Raw genomic sequence first — 18,436 nt, forward strand, 5'->3', positions numbered from 1 at the left:
AGAGTTCTCTCTTGGGTAAGGTGGCTAGAAACTATAGCTTAGTACACTTTCCTATCTAGTGCTAAACATATGCCTTCATGGCCACATTTCATAATCATACTCCTGCATGTTGTTAGCTAAAACTTGTTAGTGGGACATTTGGTTTCATTGGTGATATAACAGATGGTAACACCATCAGAATGTTTAGCTCTTGCATCAATTAGTGTGATTTTCACAAGGAACTCCTGATCACTTGTTTAGCATGGCTGATGTTTTCTGTGGTGTCTCTGCTAACTGTCTGCTAATTAGTGCCAATGAAGCAATGTGGCCTTCCTGCAACACTAGTTGTGCCCAGATAATCAAGAGTGGAAAGATGTACTGCAGTCCGGAGTATACATAGTAAAAATAAAAAAGTAAAGCTATCCCTGTAGCCGTGAAGGCCCATAGGGTTGTGAGATGTTGAGGTTCCCACATTTTCTAGACAATCGGATCAAAGATGGTAAGGTTGTCAGCCTTGTGCGCTGGTCACGCTTTACTGCCCAGGAAAATTATTTAATTAATTCGTTGTACTCATTTCTGTTAGAGGCTGAGTAAACCCCAGGGCCATAGTGCGGCTGGAAGGATTAGGTCAATTGAAAAAAAATCCAATGACCTCATCGGGACTTGAACCCGTGACCTTCCAGCTTGTAGCATAGCCCCTCAACCAATTACGCTACTGTGTGCCCGGAGTATATATAGTATCCAAAAGTAATGTTGCTCTTTTTGCGTCCTGTTGTCTCGATGTTCATTTATTGCAGATAGGGATCTGCTGCTATATGTGTGTAGCATGCATGGCAGAGGTGAGAAATGTGTACAAAGTTTTGGTCACAAAACCTGAAGGAGAGAGATGCTTGGGAGACACAGCCATACGTGGGAAAATAATATTAAGACGGATCTGAAGGAAATAGATTGCAAGGGTGTGGACTGAATTGTGTTTGCTCAGGATGTTACCCAGGATCAAGCTTTTGTATACATGGTAGTGAACATTCTGGTTGCATAAGGCAGGGAGTTTTGAAGACTAGCTGGGAGATTGTTAACTTGTCAAAGAGGACTGTGCTCCATGGGCTTACTTAGAGGGAAATTAATAACGAACAACTTAACCCAACAGCTGATATGTCCCCACGTAGGTTCATTAAGACAGTTCTTGTCCAAGAGTGAGGAAAGCAAAGATATTGAAGTATTTCTTTGCTACACCTATCACATGTATCCAGCTCTAACATTTCAGAGTATGTTTTGAGTATTTATGAGGACACATTAGAGTGGAAAAGAGTATTCCAGTTTTCCAAACGTCCTTGTTGGATTTGAGATTCTCAAAGTGGTGGTTATGAAGAATTTATCTTCTGTTATATAACGTCATGTAGTTCATTGAAAGTCAACTGACAGTTCAGGGGAACATGTTACCTCCATCTTCAGAGTTGAAGAACAAGTCAAGCAAGAAAGCAGTGTGTGAAGCAGATAACAAGCCTATCTGCTTCACTCTGGTTTCTTGCTTAGCTTATTATAACATATTTTTTTATACCTGTTCAGAACTTTGGTATTTTATAGATGAAACATGTGGGTAGGTACACAGTGTTCCTTTTGTACATTTGTTTTGTACAGTGTTTGGAAAGAATATTTAAAGATGAAATGTATATAATGCATGGCCACAATGAAAAGCAAGTTTTTAGGACATTTAAATTTACAGAGTTGTTAACTTCAGTGCACATCCCAATTTTCCATATGTAAATGGCTGCCAGAAGAATGTGTAATATTAGCTTTTTGTTTTAATTTTTTCATTTCCTGTAGAAAGTCTCGAGAACTGCAACATTATATTTTCATTCATGAAAGTCCTTGATGGCAAAATTAAGTAATAAAGTAAATTGTTTATTAGACATTTAACAGAAAATAATATGCCCCAAATTATTGAAGTTATTATTTCAGTTAAATAATTTGATGAAATTGGTGTCTTCAGATTAGTAACATGCACTGCCTAGGAAAGAAAATGTAAGGAAATTAATAGTTGATTTAAGAAAGTGAATAAACTTACTTGGATGGAACTCTGATAAAGAAATTTATTAATTAAGTCACACTTAATTTGGCTTAGGTGTACAAAATTAGGAGAAAGGAACTGTTAATGAGGGAATGAAGTGGGTCCAGGCTGTAATTCTTTGTCCAATTTAATTGCTACATGTATTTGTATAGCATTGTGTGAACATCATTCCTAATAATTAGTCAACAACTTACTTATTGAATAAATGCCTGGTTACAACTGAGTGTTCTCTGTCACCTTTACTGTCACCTTATGCTTTCCTTCTGCCAGCTTCCTCCATGAGAGAAGGTTACCACTTCATCACATGTTCTGTAACTAATGTATGGAAGGATGTTAGAATCCATTTATGTTGCATATTCACTAAATGCCTGGAATCAGTAAATTTACTAAAGCTGAAAGAAATCCTTGTAAATGTGGGATATGTTAGCAGGCTAATCCTTAGATTAAGCTCTCCAGCTTTAATCTGTACCTGAATGTTAAACTCTGTGCAACAAGTATTAGCTTGAAGAAAGCAGTCTTCTGGGATTTGGCACTGTGTATATATGGTGTTAACCTCCCAGAAGACTGCTTTCTTCATAGTCACCGCCGTGAAAGCCTCAAATCTTACAAGTATTAGCTTGTAATCTTTCCAGTGATTTCACAGAAAGACTGAATTGCAGTAGGAAGTTTACATTAACATTGTTATGATTAGAAACATGCAGCTACTAATTACACAGGCATTATAATATAATTATTATATCCTCCATGGGAGTGACTATCATGCAGTGTCACCATGGCAATATATAGCCCAGCTCAGGTTCAGAACCAACATGTGTTCAGAATTTTGGTGGGGAAACTCATTTATCAAGGGACCACTTGGATAACTGTTAGCTCAATATCTTGTCTGAATGCAACTTCGTGATATTTTTTATTCTACTAGCAGAGAGTTGGTTATTTAGCTGATCTGTGACTAAATGACTGGAGTTCTGTTCCTGTCAGTGGAAGAGTAAATCTCTTCGCCATGTTCAGCCTCATTCCAATGCTTATTCAGTCTCTAACACAATGGGTACAAGGGGTTCTTTCCCACAGTACAAGGCAGCAGGAGTGTGGAGCTGACCATTCACCAGCTTCTAGTTCTAGAGACTGGAGTGTTACCACTGTCTCCCATATGCCTTTTTTTATTTTGTCCCCCCCAGAATGTTTTACCATGCTGTCAGTGTCTCGACTATATTGAATTGTAGGGTAGGATGATTGATGGATTGAAAAGGATTTGGAAGAAAGTTTTCATGGCCTGATCAAGGTACTGTCTTAGTATTTTCCTCCATCTTCATGGTCAAAGTGTATAAGGTGGGTGAATTTACGTGTATATGTAGGTTTCTGTTTTGTTGTTTTGGAAGAACCATGGGGGGTGGGAGGTGGGGGCTTGTGCCCCATCCAGGCTGAGAAGTTTAGTGGGCAGGGAAAGCTGTATAAGCTATGAAACAGTCCTTTTGACACAAAGGCCTATACATACACAGAAACTCACCCACCCTATTCACTTTGAATCTGAAGACGGAGGCAGCATATACCTCCAAAATATCAGCAGTGCTTCCCTCATTCACATGGTATAAAGACCTACAGCATCAACAGAATGACTATGAAAGCCCGAAGTCTGAAAACATGTAAAATAAATAGACCACAAATGGATATAAAATGTAACACGTGTGATATTCGAAACAGGGAAAAATATTTCTCGACATATCCTCCACCAACATTGATACACTTGTCACATCGCTTTACTATTGCATCAAAACCTGCAGCATTGAAGTCTTTTGACTGTTGTCTCAGCCACTTCCGCACCTCCATTTCAACATCTTCGTCATCAGCGAAACATATGCCATCAGGGCGTGTTTTTAGCAAACCACACAAATGGGAATTACTAGGAGCTAAGTTCGAGCTGTGAGGTGGATGTTCAAGAAGTTCCCACTGTAGTTCTTGAATTCTCTCCTGGGTTGCTTGGGCTTTATGGGGTCTGGCGTTGTCCTGCCAGTTGGCCTGGATGTTTTCTACACATTGCATCATGAGGCTTCAGAATTCACATTTTCACCTTGCTTCTGAAAATGATCTAACAATACTCCCTGAGAATCCCAAAACACAGTAAGTATAGTTTTCCAAGCTGATGGGTTAACCTTAAACTTTCTGGTTGAAGGTGAACAGGGACGTTTGTTTCCGTTGCATTGAAGCACACTTTGATTTGGGTTGGTAGTGATGCACCAATGATTTGTCCTTAACAACAATCCTGTTAAGCATATCTTCTCCTTCATCTGCATACCTTAAAATGTGTTGCAAGGACCGCCCCATTTGGTTCATTTTTTCTTGATCCTTCGGTCCTCTGAACACCCATCATATGCACACTTTCCAAAACCTCAAACGATCATGCATTATGCTGTATGCTAAACCATGGAAACAGTCTAGGGCAGTTGCTGCACTGTCTGTTATTATCCTTCTATCAGATAAAATCAATTTTTCCATCCACTGCCTGGTTGCTTCTGTTTCAGTCTCAACAGGGCGACCTGGAGGCATCATCTGTGATTTTCAATCGTCCTTGAGTGAATTTCTTGAACCAGTTGTGAATTGCTTTACGGGGAAAACATTTCCTACCATAAACAGGATACATTTCTTTATGAATATCCTTTTCATTGAATCCTTTTGCCCATGAAAAACGCACAACAGAATGTTGCTCTTCGGTAGTATACACCTCAAGCACAGTCACAATTTTGACTACTGAAACCAGCCTCTGAAATTGTGCATGCACGTTTGATACCTACATTGTCATTAAGCTGGACTGTGCTGCTACCTAATGATAAACGTAGAAAACGTATTACATCCACTACAGCTAACTAAAGTAAGTAAAAGTAATGTAAATTTGCCTCATGTCTAACCACTACAGTATAAAGACTTGTGTTCAGGAGTTGCTTGATTTGAATCTCAGCAGGGCCATCAGCTATCCTGAGTTTTTATATTGTTTCCCTCAGTCCCTCTAGGCAAATTTGGGGTAGTATCTTGATAGGCCATTACCACTTTCTGCCAGTTCCTTTCCAATTCATCTGTCACACTACCGTTTAATGTTGTAGTCAAGTCACTCCCCGATGCGTTTTAGTTTATGTCTCGAATACTAATTTCCATCGATATCCATTGAGTAGTTTCACAGATTAGACATGTGAACAGATAATTGATATCCCCATTGTGAGGCCATTTTATATATTTGTTGCTAATAACACAAAATAAGAGGAAACATAATTTTGTAATCTATATTCAAGATAAGAAGGGAACGTGATGAATGAAGCTGACAACCGTTAAATGATAAAAGTTGCACTGTCAGTGTTTGTTTTAGTTACGTTGTCTCTTGTCTAATCTGCTTAGCAATTGACCTGGGCATTCGCAACAAAAGAGTTGCAAAAATGCGCCAAATAGCTTCACTCTATCTGCATGTAAGAACTTGAGAACCGCTTCACGGATTCTCATTACATATGATACAGGAGCCATTTACTGAAATGTATCAACATCTTCCACTTTTCGTTACAATTGGCCATCAGTAATGGTTTCTATGAATGAAAACCTTGTTAGAGTGTTTCAATGCTCATCTCGTGGGTAAAAGATAAAGGTAAAGTTATCCCTGTACTTAACTAATTAAGCACTACGCCATGAAGGCGTATGGGGGAGTGGATGGATAGACCCGCATTTTCTTGACCTCGGCACTAGCCGGAGGTAAGTGGTCAGCTTCTATCCCCTGCCGCTTTATCTACGGGGATAGGAGGCTGAGTAGGCCCAAGAGCCGGTGTGGAATATGTGGAGAAAATTCATGACCTTACCCGGACTCGAATTCCGACCCCTCAGTCGTCCAGCCCGTAGCCAGTCGCTATACCGACTACGCTATCCCGGCTTCTACATCTCGGGCGTAACTCACTAAGTATTAGTCAGAGCAAAACATGTTTAAAAGAAAGCTATAGAGAAAATTGGGACATACATTTTATGCCCAGTCATACGGTTTTCGAGGCAATTAAAATTGATTTTTATGGCGTATCATCTCAATTTCAGAAATCACTAAAAGCGGTAAGAGAGCTAAACTAACGCGCCGGAATTGTTAGGCTGTGCTTAGTAAACATGTCCCTGTGCTTAATTTTAAGCATCACGCCATGAAAGTGTGTCGGGAAGCGGACCTCGGTACTAGATGGAGGAAAGCGGCCAGCTTCACGCTCTAACTGCTTTACCCCCTGGTGAAAGAGTCTTTACTACCGGCTGGATAGAAGGCTGGGTGGGCATCAGAGCCGATTGTGACGCTGTAGAGAAGAGAAAAATCCTTTGCCCCTGCTGGGAATCGAATCATGGCCCTCTAGGCCGTAGCACCGGCTGAGTTATCTCGGTTCCTGGCAGTCTCAGAGTCAGAGTCACATCGCGACTGACGGTCGGTCAGTCAGTCTGCCTGTCTTGGGGTCGAGCCCGTCCGGGTCTCAGGACCAGATAATCATTCTTGTTTGAAAGTTACTGTCCTGTCCATATGGGGCGCCCTCTCTGACGAAAGGTCGGGTCTGTCATTTGTCATAGTCATTAGTATTAAGTCCATTGTCAGTATGTACAATTATTTACATTTTGCCTCTTATTACTATTCGTATATACAATATATACAAGGCCTCTGTCAATCTAGGCTCAGTACAGCAGATTATGCAGTATCTTTAGTAGCTTCTAATACAATGGCAGTCTAGTCACCTGAACGGTCGTTTGCTTGACCGCCGCCAAGTTTAAGCCTTTTATATCTCCGTACATGAGCTTCGATTTTGACTTTGACTTGAATAAGTCAGTTGAGTTCTGCAAGGCTGAGAAGGGATGGTGCTATAATTAAGTTGACAGTTAAGTTGTGGGATACTCAACGAACAGTAATGACGTGTGCACAGAAGATGAAGAATTTCAGTTGTTGAGAGCTGTTACCAAGTAACGACAAATGACACTGCAGGCTGGAAAAGATTTAAGGGGCCCATACACGTACGAGTCTGGTTTGCGAGTCCGACTCGGCTCGGGTTCCAACGAGCTAAACTCGTCCGTGTGTGGGTGGCACAGCTGGCAGGCAGCTCATGCGTGTGTGGTTAAATTAATCCGAGCCCCGCTCCCGAGTGAAGCTCGCCGAGCCGGACTCGCGAGTCAGACTCGTACGTGTATGGGCCCCTTTAGCGTATAGTGATTTATACAGTGAGGAAATGAGCGATAATGTTATAGTTATTTGTAGTTACGGCATGCAAGTAGTCAATAAATCTATTCAGCAATCCATACCCGAAGGAGAGAACATCTGGCAGGATCTTCAGATAGACCCTAGGGCTGGAGATCGCAAAGAGAATAGCCGAATCTTCCGTCAGGATGCGAAAAATGAGTGTCAGGACATTGTGGTGGGGTCGAACCCTCCGGAACGAAAGATAAAACCACTTACAACAAAATAAGAGTCGGAGATGTATGAACACTGGCCATTCTCGGAATTTTTGTCCTCATTGATCAGGAAAGCAGGATGATGATGATACATGTGGTGCGACTGGCACTTTATCAGGAAGCCGCTCGGGAGGAGCGACCTTAAGGATGAAGCAGCTGGAGCAGTTGGAGAGTAAACAACTTGAAAACCGAGCCACGGGGAGGAAAGTGAGATCAAACACAAGCACAGCCTTCAGAAAAGAAGAAATGGCGATACGCTAAAATATTTTTAAAAATATTTGGAATTCAGAAGTAAATCTGATAAAATATGACAAGAAAAATAGCAATAACATACAAATAAAAAGCCAGTATGAATGTTTGAAAGTATGCATGTGTCTGTTATACTAAACAGAGTTCTTCAGCGTTCGATATCATATTTGTTAGTTTGGGTTTTAGGTGTGATTCAGCGTTCGCTCCTCTTGTTTTGGCATTTGGACCTTATTTGGCCACAGGTAATGAAGACCCGGCTTCACGCAGCGACACTGTAGCAAATGGCATAAAACGCTACTGCTCAGCCTGAAAGTTGTGTGTGCGTTTAACTTTTATGGAATCAGAAGTCGGTTAGTAATGCCTTTTAAATTCTGATCGAAATGTGTCGTCACAGGAAAACTCCAACATGCACGAATTTGCTGGAAAAATTAGACGGCAAAGGCAAAGTTATCCATTTTTTTCTTGTGGCGCTACAGCCCCAATTTTGGCCTACGCCTACCTCCATGAAACTCTCCGTTTCACTTCGGTTTACTAGATCTTACACATACGGTAGGACTCCTTGGGCGAGTGATCAGCTCGTCGCAAGGCCTCTACCTGTAGACAAACACAGAAAAACGCACACAAACATCCATGCCCTGAGTGGGATTCGAACCCACGATCCCGGCTTCCGAGCGAGCGAAGACAGTGCATGCCTTAGACCGCTCGGCTACCGTGACCGGCAAAGTTATCCATGGGCTTGAGTAATTAAGCATCAGGACATGAAGATGTGGAGGTATAGCTCCACCATTCTTAACCTCGGCACTAACAAATTTCATGGCAGCTTACTTACTTACTTACTTACTTGTATTTCAGTATGAAGATATTACGCTGTTCTGTTTCGGCTACATACCAATATACAAATTGTTTCTTCTAGCTAAGAAAATGTCTAATATCATTTTTATGTCATATTTTTATCAAGGATCAACTAATTTTAAGAAAGAAAACTTTGAAATGTTGGAAATTTACTGAAATTGTCTTTCCCTAGGAGACTAAAAAGAACTGAAACTTTTTAATCATTGTGTTGCCTTTGTCTCTTACGTTAAATACTTTTTTTTTAATTCGCTTAGTTGGGGGTGGAGTCCAACTGGGTCCACTCGGCACGGCGGCCACTGATTGGCCTATTGTAGCCTGCCCCGGGTGATTATGGTGATGGAAAATTTGTGGAATGAGGATTGGCAAGAGAAACCGAAATACTTGGAGAAAACCCGCCCCAGAGCCACTTCGTCCACCACAAATTCCACTTGACCAGACCCCGGGATCGAACCTGGGCCGCCGCGGTGGGAAGCCAGCGACTAACGCTTTGACCTATGGCGCGGCCTTAAATAACTTTACCAACATTTCTTGAAGATATCTAAATTCGAGTTGCAGGTGTGACAATTTGAGGGTCCAGAATTTTCAAAGTTTTTGTTACCTTGAAATGGACTACCAGTCACAGTAGAAGGCAAGAAATCCTCATCAGTAAATATGTTTGTATTAAACGTCCATATTGCCGTTACCAGAAATCCATACTTGATGTTCTTTGGTGTGAGTGCATTTGACAACGACTTGTTCACTATGGATGGCATGTCATATATTGTCATAGTTATTCCAAGATGGCTTCTTAACCGTGAGTCGTACTTGCTATTCACGCACTTTCTGAAATGTACATGAAAGGACCTACCTAAGGGTTGTAATTTGTGAGTGGTGTGAGGTAGGAAAAACAGTACGAGTAATACCGCTCTAGTTTCCTTAAAAGGCGAAGTACTCTTAAGGAAACACGTGGGTGATGACTGCCCAGTAGAAGTAATACAGGTTGATATTTCTTAACCGTAGTATACTCTCTGAAATGCTTCATGAACAATAGAAAATCGTCGCTTATCATCAATCCTGACTTATTTGCAGATCTAGCACTGTCTTCTGATCCATTTGCAACAGAATAACCGCGAAGGTTCTTTCTTGGAAATACAAAGAATGGCGGAATAGAATTCCCACGTACACTTACGGCCATGGCCATGGTGGCCATAGAACCTCTTTTTTGAGGATATCACTGCTCCAACCTACTTCACACCTTTCCTTGCTAAGATTCTAATTGGTTCACATTATAAATGTCTTGGCACTGAAATTTGTACTTGTTATACTTTACTTAAACTGGCTTAGAGATCTCAACACTGCCTAGTGAAAATAGTTGCTCTGCCTGCAATTGTAGCCAGCGGAGTGCGAATGGACATTGTGTTCTCCCGTTTAAGGAATGACGACAGCCGGTCACAAGAAGCATGCTGTTTGTCACACGACCCAGCTGGAATTATCACATTATTTTTTACAGCATACTGATGAGCTAGGTTTCTCACGTCTTTCCTATTTGATTGCTTGAAAAATCTCTGGATTTTCGAGATTATTAACGGTGATCCATGATGTAGGAGTTGGTGAATGTATAATGCCGATCACAATGGCCGCACGGTCTAAGGCATGAACTTTCTTCGCTCTCTCGAACGCTAGGATCGTGGGTTCGAATCCCACTCAAGGCATGGATGTCTGTGTGCGTTTATTCTGCGTTTCTGTTGTCCTTTGTGTAGGTAGCGGCCTTGCCACGGACTGATCCACGTTCCAAGGAGTCCTACCGACTGCTTATAGGCTTTAGAAACTAAAAGAGCAGCCAAGGTCCAACAAAGGGCTGTGGAGCCATAGATAGATTGTACAGCGTACAAATTAGAAATGGATAAAACCGAAGATTTTTTTTTTTTAATTTTTCTCATGGGGTGAGACTGAGTCCACTTGGTACTGCGGCCACTGTTTGGCCTGTTCTACCAGCCCCAGATGATAGATGATGATTGTGGAGCAATCGGTGGAATGCGAATTGGCAGGGGAACCGAAGTACTCAAAGCCTGCCCCAGTGCCACTTATTCCACCATAAATCCCATATGACCTGAACCGGGATCGAACCCGGGCCGCCGCTTTAGGAAGCCGGCGACTAACCGCTTGAGCTATGGCTATAGCTCACCGAAGAGGTTACTTCGGTACTGCTTTTTTTTTTCCTTGGCACTACAGCCCCAGTGGGCCTAGTCCTATCTCCATGAATTTCTCCATTCACTTCGGTTTTTCTAGATCTTACACATACGGTAGGTCTCCTTGGGAGGGTGATCAGCTAGTCGCAAGGACTCTACCTGTACACAAACACAGAAAAACGCACACATACAAACTAAACATCCATGCCCTGAGTGGGATTCGAACCCACGATCCCGGTTTCCAAGCGACCGAAGATAGTACATGCCTTAGACCGCTCGGTACTGAAAATACTACCTCAAATAACATGCATTAGTCCGATACTGGCACCGGTTCTCTTGTCAGAGAATATGTTTATCAGTCGATTTAAAAATAACCACGCTGGTTCTCTGAAAAAGTTGGGCGCACTTCCTCTTACGTGTGTCGAAAACGAAGCCATATTTCACAACGAATCATTTAATGGGGCACGCTTCGTGTATTCAGTAATAGGGTCTAGAACGTTTCCTTCGACTAAACAACTGACTCGGCGATGGACTCAATAACTGACTAACGGATTGAGTAATTAATAAACATATTGGCTAAATAACTGACAGGCAATCGATCGTACAAATAAACAATTGTCTGACCTATTAAATGACTGCCTCATAGACGAATAATTGGCTGGCTGACTGACACACATTGCTTCACAGACTGAATAAGTGACTAACTACAGGGTCGAAATTAAGCATTTGCACCTCTTCAGCTAGTTAGTAATTTCCTTGATACTGAAGTTTCATTTCCTCTTTCACAAAATCCAGCTGTTAGTTCCTATCCTGAATCAGTTCATTGCAATTCTTTATCTTTACGGGCAATTATCGTCCCTGTGAATATTGTCCTCTATCTACGCCTAGAACTTTTAGCTAGTTTCTTCGCATTCACATTTTGCTGAAACTTTGTATGCATTTATTTTTTTTCACTCTGGCTCACATGCTACCCTGTTTGTGGTTGAATCATCCTTGGCGAAAAGCACAAACAGTGAAGCTGATCATTATGCAATGTTTTCCATTGTTATTTCTTCTCCAAACATCACAGCACTTGTCTTAATTCGTCACTTGGAACGGGGGGGAGGGACTTCGGGGTGAGTGACAGAATCATTCAGTACCCATCTGTTGTCCTGTGCCTCCTGTGCTATGCGCGAGTGTTTTGTTCTGTGAATTCGTCTCACCAGCGCCAGTTGCTCTGCAGGCTCCGTGGTGGAAGGTTGTGGTTGCATGAAGGTCGAGTTGATAGGGATTGTACGGGTCTCCTCAAAGTGGTGCTGAAGTCATTCTTGGTAAGTCTCATTGGAGTAATTTGCTGACCTTAACGGGAACTCAATCGAAATTATAGTCCATAGTGGTCTGGCAGTGCTGCAGGAAGGATGGACATCACTGATGGTGGAGAAAGCAGATGTATTTCAGTTTGTTTCGTTACGCATATCGCTTTATTAATGTTTACCACAAACTTTGCACTGAGATTAATTAGAGTGGAGTGTTGTGCGCTTAATTACCAGACACGTTTCTTCTTAAATTCCACATATCTCATTAGTGTTGATGCCCATTACAAATAAAACCACAGTCTTAATTTTGATATTCGTTAAGGCCTCATTGCCTCTGACTTGTGTCTGGGACGTACGCAGTTCAGATCTTGGTGAGGATACCAACTTTTCAGGAACATTTAAACGGTCTTCCATGTTCCATCAAGACGAATGCAGGAGTATGCCTCGAGTTAGGCCATGACCTCTTCCTCTCCATTATTTTCAGTGTGATCCTGCCATATCACTCGACGGTAAATAAGCTATTGATATAGCCTCGTAAAATAATATGTGATCTATTTTCTTTCACTGCAAATGGAAGTGGATACTGGCTCTGATTTTAGATACATATCTAACGTTATAAATTTGTGTTATCATCCCCCATATATCTACTTACAAGTGTATGAAAAGAAAAAGAAAGAGTCGTGGTAACGTTTAGACGTATGAAAGATGAAGTCTGTAGGGACTGAAGGTTTCAGTAATGAGGAACTGGGCGAGTTATGCGTCTCGCCTACTGCAGTATTATTGGGTGACCAAATGAAGGAAGCATTGGGCCGATTTGACGGAGAATTGAGAAGGAGGCTGCTTGAACTGGCCAAGCAACCTGTTCGATAGCGGTCTTTGCTATCTACTGTGTCTAACCTTCGAGCTCCATTACTTGGGAGTCTGTATTTACTCCTAGTGTTGACACAGTACGGATGTGTTAGACCTAAGTCATGGGCAAAGATTTTGTTGTTGGTAAAAATGGTGAGCAGTACAGATAGGTCACTGCATAGAGGGATACATATACCTACTTTTTCATAGTTTATTTTGTTAAATAATGAATATATAGAAGAACTTAAGCAAAAGCTGCAGACTAACGAGATGGTTGTTAAAAATATATACATAATTTTGTGACGATGGTATATTAATAAAATTATTGTGTTTTTGGACATTATCCACCGTCCTGTTTCAAGCATTCAGAAGTTTATAAGGGGAGGGGATACGCAGACAACATGGTGATCTCGTAAGCCTGCTTCCCTTATTTTGAAAAGAAAAATGAAAGTAGGCTTATGCGATCTCCATGCTGTCTGTGTGTCTGTGCCCCCCCCCCACATTAGCTTTTGAATGGATGAATCAATCTGTGTGAAACCTGTATGTATATCATGGTACCTGAGCCAATCTCAACTTCATATAATATCCCTCCCACAAGTCTCTGTGTGTATTCCCCTATCGTTGCTGAGCAGTGGCTCGGTAAAACGTTCGCTGCAACGAATACACACGCAACACTAGATAAATTGTTACGCGTCATTTTCTATGCCGGCCGTGTCGTATCAAAGGAAAGTGCCAAGAATGTTTAGCTGATCAAGTAGGTGATTAGTTCTTCCCAGAACTTTTTGTTTCCAAGTAAGGAAATTAGACTAAAAAGGTAAACATGGAATACCATTTTATATAAAAAGTAAAATGTATTTCAAGAGATGTAATGTATGTAACAGCTGAAAGTTAGGACAGTTTAATTGGAAACTGAAGTTTAAATTTATTACTTACTTTTTGTTTAGCAAATGACTTAAAATAATTGTTTTAATAAAATATGTAACTGCCCATGTTACCCATGTATATGGAGGTATTTTGGAATGGTGTTTTGTATTACCAGTCCTGCTCAAATAAGCATGAAAAACATAAAGTCTTTATACTATGGATAGTATTCACATGGAAACATCAAATGAAAGAAAATCTCAGGCACGCTTTTCAACTGTGAAGATAATTACATACAGAAATTCACACATATTCTGATTCTTCACATTACAGTAGTCAGTGCATGCCCAGCCTGTACGGATTAAATATATAACGTGTAGAACCGTTTCTAGGCAACGGCTCGGTAAACACGTTCCCGCGGCAACGGATACGCATGCAACAGTAGAGGTACTCTTGGAAACATTTTTACTCGATCCGTGTAATGGGGTTATGATGAGGACAATTGAAGCAAGTGGAGGCGGGGCCGAATACCTCCACCGTGACCCTGCTAGTCATAGGAGGCGACGAAATGGAAGTCTCAAGTCTGAGACAGTAAAATGTGGCCGCGAGTCCCAAGGGACTCGGACCCGGGGAAGACTGCGCTGGCAAGGACCAGCAGCATGTACAAAATACAAACCCATCCTCTCGTGACAGAGGGCGCTCCACAGTAACAAGACCATAACTGTCAAACAGTAATAAATTGGGCTCGACACCAAAACTTACTGACTGATTGACTGACCGTCAGTCCCAATGTGACTTTGACAAGAATAGGCAGTTGAAAGGGAGCTGCCGTTCAGAGACGACTTGTGCTTGGAAGCAGAGGAATAGCCATTGTTAGAAGCCGTTACCAGGAAACGTCTAATGATGACTCGCTGGGAAAGTCTTGGCGTGATTTTATGAAGTGTAGAAATAGCAATAGTATTTTAGTTATTTGTAGTTACTACCTATAAGTGGTCAATAAATCCAGTATCCAATCGAATCCAAAATCCCGTCCATAATCACCTTAACACATGACAGTATGAACCATTCTCTCCTGAGACAATGCCGGACAACTTTCCAGTAGAGTACGAACACGTTGCATCATTATTCGGGTCGACAGATTCCTCAACTCTGTCTTTATCATTCGACGATTGGTCATCAGAACCGGAAGAGCGGTCCTTTCGTTTATCGACGTTTAGCTTTCTTCTGGAGCCGGAAAGCTCATTCGAAACAGTGACTAGGCTACGTGCTGGATCGTCGGGTTTCGATTCGTGGCAGAGGCAAGAAGTTTTTCTCTTCTCCATAGCGTCCATACCGGCTCTGGAGACCGCCCAGCCTCCTGTCCAGTGGGGGACGGGGTTTTATCCCCGCTGATAAAGCGGCAGGGACGTGAAGCAAACCACTTACTTCCATCCTGTGCCGGGGTCAAGAATGGTGGAGCAGCAGACACTGAACCAGTTCTTCCACATATTTGAAAGCGTTATTTTGTCAACAGAAATTTTCATAGCTTCAATAGGAAATAAGTTTGTTGTCACAGACAACATTCGGAGAGTAATCCGACACACATGGAGCAGTTCTCAGGATTTCGTTAATCCCGTCAAATTTACTCTGACGACTGTTTCTGTCATTTTAGTAAGATTATATCGTTTTAGGCCGCGCCATAGCTCAAGAGGTTAGTCGCTGGCCCAGGTTCGAGCCAGGGCATGGTCATGTCGGATTTGTGGTGGACAAAGTGGCGCTGGTGCAGGTTTTCTCCGAGTACTTTGGTCTCCTCTGCCAATGTTCATTCCACCAATTGCTCCACAATCACCCTCACATATCATCTGGGGCTGTTACAGTAGGCCAGAATTGGCCGAGGTACTAAGTGGCCTTAGTCCCACCCCACTAAGGAAAAAAATTCAATCGTTTCTTCCTTTTCCTTCTCCGTGCTTCAGTCTACTTATGAGAGTAGCCCTGTCTGGTATAAATTCAAGTAGAACCATGTAGGCCTGCCCAAAAATAAGCAAATCTCTTATTTTAATTCTGTGTGTAAATTGAAGCGAATTTCAAACGTCGAGAAAAACGATGATTGCTATGGATGAAACGATGAGCCTAATTCGAGAAAACCTGCCTTCATTTTGTTCGTGACTACCGCTGGAGCCATCGGGATTTTGGCCAGCGACCTAAGCACTGGTAGCACAGAACCTAACCTCTTGAGCCACGTTGGACATAAATTAGGCTATATACTGTGCTTTACTTAAGTGGGGACAAGTGTTTAACATTAGAAACTAAAATTTAATAGCCTTTGGTTTTATTATTGAATGCAGTCTTATTTCTATGATATTATACATACAAATTATTTTCCAGACACTTCAGGCGGTCTTGAACATTCTTCCATATTACCAGCATGTAAGGGTTCTGTAGTATCCAACGCCATCTTGAAACTGAAGGTCACACAAAGACGTGAGAAAGGCGCGTCATAAAGCAATGTGACTTTTCTTGAAGTAGGATGTTTTGTGTGTTGTGTCTGTATTATAATTAAAAACAGAGATATAGCATGGGAACTGTAAAATGATATTCCCCTATCTGGAAACGTTTAGGAATACTTCGAAATTTTCTCAAGTACGCGGTACCAGACACGACGGAAATTACGTCTCTGCGACGTCAGAAAGCTATGTCGGAAGTAATGTTTCACACCATTGACCGTACAAGGAAGCACACACCTCACTCAGCGCAAGGATCTTTATTATTATTTTTTGGCGTGTGTTAAGACTGAGTCTACATGGTACGTCGGCCACTGTTTGGCCTATTGTACTAGCCCCGGATGATAGATATGATGGTTGTGTAGCAGTCGGTGGAATGAGAATTGGCAGGGGAACCGAAGTACTTTGAGAAAACCTACTCCAGTGCCACTTTGGCCACCACAAATCGCACATAGCCTGACTGGGATCGAACCCGGGTCGCCGCCGTGGGGAGCCGGCGACTAACCGCCTGAGCTATGGCACGGCCTTGTTTGTTATTAACTGCACATTCGAGATGTCTCTTCTTTTATCTGCTATAGCGTCTAATAGTAGGATGATGAGTGAATAATAAATTGGAAAGATGTGGTTGGACGCAGCCGTGGCCTAATTAAATGATATATCCTGGCATTTACGTGGGAAAATGAAGTAAACCACAAAAAGTCTCAGGACATCCGGAGCCCTGGTCGAGATTAGAAAACAGCACCTTCCGAGTACAAGCTTGCTCGGTTTGTTGACTGCTGTTCTAGGTTTATCCAGTAATGCTTTGTCATTTGCGTTCTCTGTATAAAAAACTCTCCATGACTTTAGTCCGCAAGCGAACTATACCGAACGAGCGACCGCCGCTTGTCGACGAAGTTAGTGCCAACTTTAGCGGATAGAGGGTGTCGTGTGGTCAGCGCAACGAACCCCCACTGAATATTTAAGATGACTGAGTGTTGAATTGGAAAAGATGCGAAAGTGCTCATCACTTTTCTGTAGTGTCAGTGGACACAGTCGCCCCACACGTTCACTTTGTGACCATATAGAAAGGTGCAGGTCTTCCCCCGCATTACCCTCTGCACTGACATCTCTGTTTCGACTGGTTAGTTGGACTCCAAGTCGACAATCGAACCCGGGACCTAACTACTTGACCGTGACGTTTGCTGCACAACTCTCACGTAATTCGAGCTTGGTTTTACGCCGGAATACGGTGCCCATTTTTTTCGTTGTTTGTATTTTTATTTGTTTGATGATGCTCTGTCAACTGTACGTGTTATGTGTAGAGTCTGAAGATTCATGGCTCTGGTGAGCACTTCTGCTTCGTATTCAGGAGGTACCTTGTTTGGATCTCGGCCTCGAAGTCTATGTTTTCTGTTGGAATAGTGCTTCCGTAAAATATATCAGATCCTTCCATTTCATGCCAACAGTGGCCATTAACTCGTATGAAGTTAAATAGCGTCCTAAACTAGACCGAGAATGAATGAATCAATAAGCAGACAGTTTATTGTGATAATAATAAGGCTATAATTCGTCCTTCTGGAGTGGTAGCATAGGTGCTGCATGCGCAAACCTGCCCTTTTTTCTTTATTGCTAGTGGTGTGGGACTAAGTCCCTTGTACTGTGGCCACTACTGGCCTATTGTACCAGCCCCAAATGATAGGTGAGTGTGATTGTGGAGCAGTTGGTGGAATGAAGATTGGCAGGGGAAACCGAAGTACTCGGAGAAAACCTGCCCCAGCGCCACTTTGTCCATCACAAATCCCACTTGACCAGACCCGGGATCGAACCCGGGTCGCCACGGTGGGAAGCCAGGGACTAACCGCTTGAGCTATACGCGGCCCTGTTATACAAGTTAACTCCTCCCTTCTCGCCGAATATTTCTGACGTTCAAACATCGGAATGAAGGACTCGAATTCCATTCGGGGCGTGACAGATTGTGTTTCTTTGTTGTTCTAAGACAGCAGAGGCTTCGCGACGATTTGATCCCTCATGCAAGGAATTCTACTGCTTATTTACTAAGGTTTTAAAGAACTTCTAGAAGAAATGAACCCATAAGAAGTTAGTGAATTGATGTTAGAGATTTTGGAATGGTTTGATCTCTAATCCAAGGATTCTCACTGTTTCTCTCATGAAGGCTTTAGGAAAGCTCTGTAACAGAGGAGACCAAAGCTCGGAAGGGTTGCA

At 42.2% G+C, this 18,436-nt stretch overlaps 1 protein-coding gene across 13 annotated transcripts in view; it reads left to right on the forward strand.

Moving 5' to 3' along the window:
- The first annotated feature begins 11,921 nt into the window (after positions 1-11,921).
- LOC111868649 (EGF and laminin G domain-containing protein) overlaps positions 11,922-18,436 on the forward strand; it is a 143,374-nt gene continuing 136,859 nt past the window's right edge. For all 13 annotated transcript variants that reach the window (XM_023859504.2, XM_023859498.2, XM_023859500.2 and 10 more), the window contains exon 1: positions 11,922-12,059. The gene's annotated coding sequence lies outside the window, so the exon portion shown is untranslated. The remainder of the gene's footprint in view (positions 12,060-18,436) is intronic.

Source organism: Cryptotermes secundus, unplaced genomic scaffold, assembly GCF_002891405.2.
Source record: "Cryptotermes secundus unplaced genomic scaffold, Csec_1.0 scaffold696, whole genome shotgun sequence".
In the NCBI taxonomy this organism is placed as follows: Eukaryota; Metazoa; Arthropoda; class Insecta; order Blattodea; family Kalotermitidae; genus Cryptotermes; species Cryptotermes secundus.